Here is an 11,022-nt window from a genome sequence, read left to right as displayed (position 1 = left end):
GTCAGTCCTGGATACGCTCCCCTTGCTTTCCAGGGCCTCCGCCTGTGTGTTGGTGTTTGCGCCGCCTTGTGTGGCTAACATGCTGGTCTGCGGACCAATCCTCAAAAGGGTCCTTGGTGGATTTACCCTTTAAGGGTGGGCGACTTTTTGGGCCTCCCGGTATGACATCATTAAGGATGCCACGGGTGGTAAGAGCACGCTGCTTCCACAGTCTGGGGAGGGCAAGGAGCCTGGCCGTCAGCAAGGGCCCTTCTTTCCTTTCCCGAGCGGTTCGTGCGCCCAGCACGGCGGGGAAAAAATCTGCATGGTGCCAAGACCCCCGCTGCGGGGCTGAGGCACGCCTGGTACCGCATGCCTAACGGGCCTGCGGACAGTACTGCTTCCGCATGTAGGTCTGCCCCCGCCCGTGTCGGGTGGGGGGCCGGCTTCGTGACTTTGCGGCTCGGTGGAGGTCTCTTCTTTGCGACCGTTGGATTTGCGAAGTTGTTTTCTCGGGGTGCAAGATAGAGTTTCTCTCTTGGCTACCAAACAGAATTTTTTCCCTCCAACCTCTGGCTTCCTCCGGTTCGGCGGTTGGCTCTGTTAGGGGCTGTCCAGGTTCTTCTGGTCGGGGGAGTGATTTTACTCCAATCTGTTTGTAGTCCCCAAGAAGGACGGGGTCCGTCCAATCCTGGACCTCGAGGCCCTCTTTTGTTTTGTCATAGTGCAAAAAATTCAGGATGGTGTAGATTCGCTCGGTAATAGCGGCACTCCATCAGGGAGATCTTCTGGCGTCCTTCGATGTCATGAACACGTACCTGCATGTTCCCACATGCTCATAGCACCAGAGATTTCTGTGCTTTGCGGTCGGGGAGGACCTTTTTTCAATTTGTGGCCCTCCCGTTCGGCTTCGTGTCGGCACCGCGGGTTTTCACCAAGGTGCTCGCCCCGATACTGGCCCTGCCGGGGCAGCGGGGGTTTGTTATCATGGGATATCTGGACAATATTCTTCTACGAGTTTCTTCGAACTCAAAAATAGTAGAGGACGTGTCTATCACGTGTCAGACTCTCCAAGAGTGCGGCTGGCTTCTGTATTGTCCAGAAGTCAGTGTTGGTTCCGTCTCAGGGATTGGAATACCTGGGACTAGTCCTGGATTCTGCCGAGGCGAGAGTTTTTCTCCCAACGGGAAAACTTCGGGCTCTGCTTTCTGCAGTGCAGCAGTTGTCGACCCAGAGGTGGTCATCTCTGCGATTCGGCATGAGGGTTCTGGGTCTGATGGTGGCCTCTTTCGAGGCGGTTTCGTATGCCCAATCCCACACCAGGGTGCTACAGAGGGAACTGCTGTCACATTGGGACAAGCTCCCGTCATCTTTGGATTACCAGATTCCATTGAGTCAACTGGTCATGTCTCCCCTGGTGTGGTGGCTGGCGTCTCCGGTGCTTCGGACCGGGAAGTCGTTTTCTGTCGTGCCACTGGACAGTGGTCACGACGCATGCCAGCCTCTCCGGCAGCCCAGGGGCGCTGGAATCAGGAGGAGTCCCGCCTACCGATCGATATGCTGGAGCTCCGAGCATTCAAGCTGTGCTTTGCCAGGTGGTCCCTGGATTCCAGTCCGACAATGCCGCGGGCGTGGCATACGTCATTCATCGGGGAGGCACACAGAGTTCGGCTGCAGCGACGGAGGTCGCGCACATCCTTCGGTGGGCCGAAAGGTCCGTTCCGGCTCTATCGGCCGTGTACATTCCGGAAGTACAGAATTGGCAAGCCGACTTCCTAAGTCACACTGCACTAGACCAAGGAGAGTGGTCTCTCCACCCGCAGGTGTTTCAGGGTCTGTGCCAAAAGTGGGGCAATCCAGACGTGGACCTTCTAGCGTCCCGCCTCAACCGGAAGGTGCCACGATTCGTGGCCAGGTCAAGAGGACCGTGGGCGGACGCGTCAGACGGCTCCTTGGGGTCACTATCGCCTAATTTACGCCTTCCCTCTTCGGAAGCTTCTTCCTCGCCTGCTGCGCAGAGTGGAGGCCGAAGGGCTTCTATCAATCCTGATTGCCCCAGATTGGCCGCGTCGCTCCTGGTACGCGGACCTGGTGCGTCTGGTGGCAGACGCCCCCTAGCACCTTCCTCTGTGAGAAGATCTTCTGTCACAGGGTCCGATCTTCCACCCTGCTTTACAGTCGCTGGTTTTAGCGGCGTGGCTGTTGAGAGCCAGGACCGAGACCTATTGGGCTCGGTGGTCTCTACCATGCTGTGTGCACGGAAGTCTACCTCACGTAGGATTTACCATCATACGTGAAGGCCTACATCTCTGTGTGAGGAGATGAAATGGCACCCTCGTACATGCGTGGTGTACAGGATTCTGCTGTTTTTACACTGGGCTGGCTGTTTACTTTCAGCGACCCTTGGCGTCGCACTCCTTGGTGCGTACGTTTGTTCAGAGGGTCTGGCATGTGGCCCCTCCGGTGCGCCCTCCACTACCCCCATGGGACTTGAATTTAGTCCTTTCGGTGCTTCAGGATGCTCCCTTTGGGGACATTCGGGAGGTTTTTTGTTGACTGTCACAAAAGGTGATTTTTTTCTGGTAGCAATTACCTTGATCAGACGAGTGTCTGTCTGAACTGGCGGCCTTGTCTTGCAAGGCTCCCTACTTGGTCATCCATAAGGATATGGTGGTGCTGCGGTCGCAGCCGTCTTTTCTCCCAAAGGTCGTTCCGGCTTTTCACATTAATGTGGACATTGTTCTTCCATTCTTTTGTCCTCAGCCGAAATACCAGGTGGAGGACACTTTACATTCTCTGGATGTGGTTCGGGCCCTACGAGTGTACTTATCTGCTACGGTTCCGTTCCGGAAGTCGGACTCACTGTTCGCGTCGGTGGCTGGTCCTACAAGAGGGCCTGGCAGTCTCGTCGGCCACCATTTCTAGGTGGATCCGACAGATTGTGCTTCAGGCCTATGCCCTGAAGGGGCGGGCGCCTCCCTTTCGGGTCACGGCGCATTCGACCAGGGCGATCGGGGCCTCTTGGGCTTTCCGGCATCATGCCTTTGTGTTACAGGGGTGTAAGGCAGCGACCTGGTCGTCGATCCACACTTTTTCAAAGTTTTACAGGGTGGATGTGTGTGCATCTTCTGATGCCTCCTTAGACCGCAGGTGTTACAGGCGGCAGTTTATGGTTGGAGTTCCTCCATTGAGCAACTCCGGTTTTGTTTGGAGTGTAACCTGGTTTGCTTTTGTTTTCCCACCCCTCGAAATTTTTTGACACTGCTTGGGGACATCCCTACTGTCAAAGGATGCTGTGTCTGTCCATAACGGAAGAGAAAATAGGATTTTTGTACTCACCGTAAAATCAATTTCTCTGAGTTCATGGACGGACACAGCACCCACCCCTCCTTTGTTTGTACTGCTTGTTACGAACTGAGGCTGCTAGAGCAGGATGTGGGTTATACCCGGGGGGCCACGCCCCCTGGGAGGAGCTGCACTGAGGAATGTGTTGTTAACACTTAGTGCTTTTTTTCTGCCTAAACTCTCCTAAAGGAAGCGGATATAACCCTACTGTCAAAGGATGCTGTGTCCGTTGAACTCAGAGAAATGGATTTTACGGTGAGTACAAAAATCCTATTTTTTTAAAGAATTTTTAAATATGTATCAGTATTTTATTTGCATGATACGAAGATGGAGAATATCTGTGTGAGCTGCCGTTTGCCTGTGTGTAAGGCGTATCGGGAATTTGCTCGCGCATTTATCCTTTAATCTCCGTTGATGTGTGACAGAGAGCAGACTTCAGTTCCTTGTCTGTTTCCGGTGTCACTGCTCTTGCCGAGGTATTTAAGGTGATGAGAGACATCTGAAGCCTTAGCCTCCTTTCCCAGGGGATGCCTTGTATGGAGAAACGCAGCGTCGGGTGGAGCTAAGGACTCTGACGTCATCACACTCCAGCTGGTCAGGCATGAGCTGAGACACTGGATGTTTGTTTTTTAGATTTTGTTCTTAATCTTTTTTGGATATCAGCAACCCGCTCATTTTTAAATAAAAGGGTAAAAGTTTTTTCATACTGCTCCATGAAAGTTTATCTCTTCTTTATTACCATACCTACCGCTTATTAAAACGCCATGAGAGGAGACGGTGCATGTGCACTAAGGAATGGATCCTACTGATTCATCTTTGCTGTTCCTTGGAGACGAGTAGAGGTTGTTCTCTGCTGGGGATTGACTTCCACGCCTGGAGCCTGATGAACCATCCTTTATGTGCTGAGCTGATATGATCTCTGTAATAGGGGTCCATCTCTTCCGGTAAGCGGCCATTTATCTACCTTATATGAGAGAAGTGCCTAGATGTGAAGATTAATATTCCTGCTCCCATATCTTTTTGATTGAATATCTGCAATCTATTCGCCATAGTGTTACACCTTTTTTGACTCCCTTTTTTGTTCTTTTTCTGCTTTTTACGTATTTGGACTTCCAAGTTGTCACTATTTAATCAATACCCCCTTTTTTTTTATGGACTTGAATGACCATTCACTACGAGTGCTGAGGTTTTTTTTGTGCAATGATATTGCTGCTTGCTCTATCTTAGATCACCTTCACCTTCATAATTTTATGAATAATAATTTTATAAACTCTTAATTAGTCACAATAGTCGCTGAGATATGCGATTTTCAGGTTGCGCATTATTATTTATCTTTTTCCACATATGTTTTTAGTTCACTATTCGACCTAATATATAATTGCAGCACCTTGTCATATTTATATGTCATTTATATGTCACTTTTAATTTGTGTTCTCAATAGTTACACATATCTGTGGTTTTGTGTTAAACCTCTGCACTTTGTGGCATCATCTAACACACACTTTTTTAGGGGTAGCGCGGATTAACTCCATTTACATACTACCACCTAACCTGGCACTATACCCCCCTAACCTGGCACTACTGTATATCACCTAACCTGGCAGTATACCACCCTAACCTGGCACTATACCACCCTAACCTGGCACTATAGTACTCTAACCTGGCACTATACAACTCTAACCTGGCACTATACCACCCTAACCTGGCACTATACCACCCTAACCTGGCACTACTGTATATCATCTAACCTGGCACTTTGTGTTGGTCTATCACATAAAATCACAATAAAATACAATCACCTACCAACATGGCTTTGGAGTGTGCCCACACCAAGAGAACATGCAAACTACATGCAGATAGCTTCCTGGCCCAGATTCAAACCAAGTGAGGCAAGTCCCAACCACTAACCTACTTTTCTCCCTATATACCTGTATATACTGACAGTATAATCTGAAAGATGTGTTTCAAATGTTTTGACAGGGGCGCAGTTTCAGTGCTTGCCATAGGCCCATTTTCACTAGATACGCCTCTGGTTAATTGGTAAAGATGCATAATTTGGTCAGCTGAAAACGTAGTCCCGTAGTCGTGCTCCCATTCTCAAATGAAAGCAGGTATTGCCGCAGTGGGGGTTGAATTCAGGAGTTTATAGAGTTAAGAGACTAGGTAGGGTAAGGACACTTTTTCTATATAAACAGTCGCTCAAATAGGGTAAGGGTAGATAGTGCCCTAATAGAACGTCCACAGGTGGCACATCAATGTTGCAATTGCCTATGGTGCCAGAAATCCATGTGGAAACTTCCTAATCTAACCTTAATAAAGCCAGATTTTGATCATCCCTTGGAACATAAATTTAATTTGTGGTGAGATACTCTCAAAGGGAAATCATGTCTAAAGGGATGCAGACTCTCCCACATTTCACATTAGCCCTGCAGGTGCAGCAGCTGATTGATAATTGTAAAACCACTCAAATATAGATTCACTCTATACTTCACTCATGAACACAGACACACAGATATTTCTTGAGAATGACAAAAGGTAGGAATCTGCAACAAAATGTTAAATGCACTTTTGTAAATGGGAGGGAGGAGTCTGGAGATGGCGCGGTCGGCGTGGAGGAGCAGCTAGATGGGATGCCCGCTCTCCAGCCATGCTCCGAAGCCACGCTGAATTGAGCCAGAGTTGGACCCCCCGCTCCCTCCGTTCCCTCCGCTTCCTCTACTAGGCGTGGGGGCCCCCCTCCCTCTTCCCTCCCTCCCCGGAACGTAGCTCCTGGCCGGTCGTTCGGAGCGGACCTGCAGGTTCTCCCCCGACGGCTTACCCGTCACGTGGGCGGCTCCTCCGGGTCCCTTGTCTCTCCCGGCTGACAGCTGGCGGTGTTGCGGCGTTTCCCTCGTCCCCCCAGACTCTCCTGGCGGATAGGCAGCAGTGCTGCGCTGCTTCTCCCTGGTCTGCCCGGACCCCCGGAGCATACGAGCGGACGCGCTGTGGAGGCGCGACGTGCGGCCCCGGGAGGGGGGCTCGGGGGGGGGAAACTGACATACAGCGCAGGGAGGCTCTGTAGCTCCATAGCCCTGCAGCCCAGCGAAATGGAGCATCAATCCTAGACGAAGAGGACTAGGCTGCAGCAGGCTTCACCACTATCACCACTATCACAATAGCAGGCGGGGAAACAACTCAGAACACAAACAGCTGGTAAGCTCCCCTAAACAACAATGGACCGGTGAGTACACAATACGAATGCACTTCAACCATTGAAGTGGTGAGTACAAACTCCTTTTTAAAAAAAAAAAAAAATTTATAAGAAGTATTAAAAAGTAAAACATAAATGGGATACTGCTCCCTGAGGAACTGATAAAAGGATGGGACTGTTGTGATAGCATGGAATAATGTGACATAAGTGAGTTCAGCATTGCCAGTTTCTTTGTGTTCCTGAAAGGAGGTCGGTAACCCCATTGTTTCTCCTGTGGCCCCCTCTTGATACTTTCTCTCTTCGTATGGGGTTCAATATGTGAACAAGATACACTGAATTTTTACTGTACTGTATTTGACAGACGGACACTGGAGTCAGATAGAAGAGTGGGGTCAGTATACATGTTAACGGCTCTGAATGGTTCTGAATACCTTTTTTTAAGGTTCAAGATAAAAAACAGAAATATTACAACAACTTTAAAATGCGATAAATGAAACATCAAAAGACATAACATAACGGTAAAAGTATCGGTAAAAGTATTATACGCATTGCGGGTAACCCGACCATAGAGCCAGGTAAACCCGTAGGAGAAGGTCCCCGAGATATACGGGCATTGGAGACGGGGAGGAGAGGGGAGTACACACCTATCACAAGCGCAAACGGATCTCCCTCGGAACCGTTCTAAAGTGACGTAGTTACAACACAGGGGCAAAGATGACCACAAGGGGAAAAATAGTGAAAGGCGGGGCAACCCCAAAGGTACCCCGTTTAAGTCAAAGCCCAGGCCCGATGTGTAAATTTGTGACCCATGTGATAAACGGCGACAACCAGCACATAGAAAAACCATCGATTGGCAGAACAGGCCAGGCAGAAAAGGAGAAGAAAAAAGATAAGAAAAAAGGGCCAGCTAATACCTTGGCTGACTCAGAAACATTTTCAGAATCACTCCTAGAGAGCAGAACAGATCAAGATAGGGAAACAGACAAAGAAATAGATCTAGAACGGAGAAATAAGGAAGAAACGCAGGATATGACACTTTTGCCAACAAAAAGGGAGATGGAAGGCATGTTCGCTGCGTTAGAAAGATCACTCAAAACGCAAATGGAAAAAATGGAGAAAAACATGGGGCATATATTGGAAAGAGTGGAAGAAGTGGAGAAAAAAGTTGACCATAATGTAATCTCATTTAAAAAACTAGAGGATGAAATAAAAGCATTAAAAATAAACCAACGAGAACAGGCGTATAAATTAGAAGATCAAGAGAACAGAGATAGAAGAAAGAATATAAGAATACGCGGTGTTCCAGAAACGACACAAGCCGAGGACCTCCCAGAAATAATAAGAAAAATCTGCAATCCAATATTAGAGAGAGAAACAACTTCCCCACTCAGAATAGAACGAGCACACAGAATAAGACGTCCTAGGGAGAGAGCACAGGATTACCCAAGGGACATTATTGTGCGTTTTGAAAGTTGGGAAGAGAAAAACCAGCTATGGAGAAAACTGAGAGGGAAGTCGCCGTTAGGATACGATCAACATAATATTCAAATTTATCAAGATCTGTCACAAGAGACGTTAAAACGAAGAAGAAGTTTAAAACCATTGCTAGGTGTTCTGCAGGAGCATGATATTCAGTATAACTGGGGATTTCCAGCGTGCCTAATAGGCAGGAAAAATGGTGTTTCGGCAAGACTGAGGTTTTTGGAGGAAATACCAGAATTTTGTCATAGTTTAGGCATCCCAATACCAAGAAATTATTAGCGTTGATCGGCCGGGGGGGAGGGGAATTGTGGGAGGGGGGGCTGTGGGGGGGGGGGGAAATGGGGAGGGTCAACACAGTAGGCTATCGGAGTCGGACCAGGGAGAAGGGAGACCCAGAGAGTGCTTCTTCACCAGTTCCCTAGTATAGGGGGACAGGAGACCAGGCTAAAATAGAACTCCACCTCAGCCTGAGGAGCAAAAGAGCGCCAGGAGCGCCAAATAGAAAAAGCTCTAAAAATGACCAGAAGGTCAGGGATCGAACGGGGGGGGGGAGGGGAGGAGAAAGCCCCAAAAGAAGAACAAGGGGGCAAGGTACAAATGGAAGGGAGGGGGGGGGAGGGAGAAGGGAGGGGGGGGAGGAGATTGGGTGGGAAGGGAGAGGGGAAGATTAGAGAGGGGGGGAAAGGGATTCAGATCTGTGTGTCATGCAGTAGGAAAGAACATATATACCCAAGACAGAGGGAAAAAAAAAAATAAAAAAAAAAAAATATGACAAACATAAAGTTCTTAACATATAATGTAAGAGGTCTCAGTTGCCCCGAAAAAAGACATATGGTACTAAGAGAAATTGAAAGGTATTCCGCTGAAATAGTTTTCCTGCAAGAGACACACATAACGCTGGACTCTAATGTCAGATTGTATTCTCGGGCAGTTCCTAGTTGGTACTACGGGGACTCCCCAAAGAAGAGAGCAAAAGGGGTCGCCATAGGAATAGGGAAAAATATCTCCTTTACAGTGGAAGATAGGAAAGTAGACCCGGAAGGTCGTTATTTGTTTCTAAAAGGAGTACTCCAAGGGAAAAAATACACGTTAGCAAATATTTACTGCCCAAACAGCCAACCGCATAAATATCTGAGGGGGATTTTGAATGCCTTAATGGACTTTAAAGTAGGACATGTAATACTAGCAGGAGATTTCAATCTCTCAATGGACTATCAACTGGATAGTACATCCGGGGCTCAGAGGCGAAATATTAAACAGCTTAGAATATTAAGAAAAAAAATGCATAGCTACTGTTTAATAGATCCCTGGAGGATTACATATCCAAATAAAAGAGACTACACTTACTATTCCTCCGTGCACGGAACATACTCAAGATTGGACTATATATTGGTAGACCATGAGTTATTGGAAGAGGTAGTAGATACTTCGATAGGGGTATCTACAATCTCAGATCATGCTCCTGTAATTGCGGAAATTAGATTCAAAGAAATAGAGCAAAGAAAAGGATCATGGAACCTGAATGAAGAACTTATAGAGGATATAGAGGTAAACAACACAGTGAGAACGGAATTGGATCAATATTTCACCCTTAATAACACACCTGAAGTAAGGGTAGCTACCGTTTGGGAGGCCCATAAGGCATACATTAGAGGGAAATTAATCTCAATAGGAGCAGGGAAAAAAAAGATAAGGAAATTTAACATGAAAAAATTAACAACTGAGCTATTTGAACTGGAGCAAATGCATAAAGAACGAGGAGAAAATGAAATATATCATGAAATTATTGTAAAGAGGACCCAGCTTAGAGATCTGATGAAGGTTGAAACAAGAGACATATTCAAAAATGTTAGAAAGGAGAGATATAAATGGGGGAACAAACCAGGGAAACATTTAGCCAAAATATCCAGGAAAAAAAAAAAAAAAAACTACATCGAAAAAATAAAGAATCAAGACGGCCTTATGAAATATAAGACGTCTGAAATAGCGGAATCCTTTCGGACTTTTTATAGCTCACTATATTCAATAAGAACTAAGGAAACACAAGAGCAAGAAAAGATGAGAAAAAGAAAAATCAGGGAATACTTAGAAGAAGCGAAATTACCTCAAATTTCTCAAAATGACATTGAATCCCTAGAGGCCCCAATAACTCAAGAAGAGGTACATAGAGCCTTCAGGGAAACCCCGAGCGGGAAAAGTCCAGGCCCCGACGGCTTGCCGATCAAATATTATAAAACATTTAGCGAACTCCTGGTTCCAGAGATATGTAACTATTTTAACAAAATAGGAGAGGAAGAAGAAATAAGAAAAGAATCTCTTTTGGCAAATATTTCTATTATCCCTAAAACGGGAAAAGATGGAACGTTGTGTTCCTCCTACCGTCCAATAGCACTGTTAAACGCAGACCTGAAAGTATACGCGAAAATATTAGCAACCAGGATAAAAGGTTTAATGCCGCAATTAATAAACTCAGATCAGGCGGGCTTTGTAGCAGGCAGAGAAGGAAGGGACAATAGTATAAGGACCCTGTTACTGTTACAACAAGACCCAAAAAAGAAACCCCCAGTCGTACTCATGTCCTTAGATGCCGAAAAAGCATTTGACAGAGTCGACTGGGGGTTTATGATGGAAACTTTACAAAAAATAGGCATGGGCCCAAGGTTCATGAAATGGGTAAAGAACCTGTACAGCTACCCGACGGCAAGGGTGAAGGTCAATGGGAGTGTGTCATCTGTGTTCAACATGGAAAACGGAACCAGACAGGGGTGCCCGCTCTCACCTCTCCTATATGTAATAGCTTTGGAACCGTTGTTAGCAAAAATCCGGGAAAACCCGGGGATAGGAGGGGTGAGAGTGGGAGATGAAGAACACAAGGTGGCGGCGTATGCGGATGACATACTTCTATATCTGACCAAACCTAGAGTATCTCTCCCTAATGTTATAAAGGAAATAAAAAGATATGGAGAACTTTCAAATTTTAAAATAAACCCGATAAAAACGGTAATCTTGAATCTGGGGATAGAAAA

Source organism: Rana temporaria, chromosome 1, assembly GCF_905171775.1.
Source record: "Rana temporaria chromosome 1, aRanTem1.1, whole genome shotgun sequence".
Classification (NCBI taxonomy): domain Eukaryota; kingdom Metazoa; phylum Chordata; class Amphibia; order Anura; family Ranidae; genus Rana; species Rana temporaria.
Note: the sequence above shows the minus strand (reverse complement) of the source record.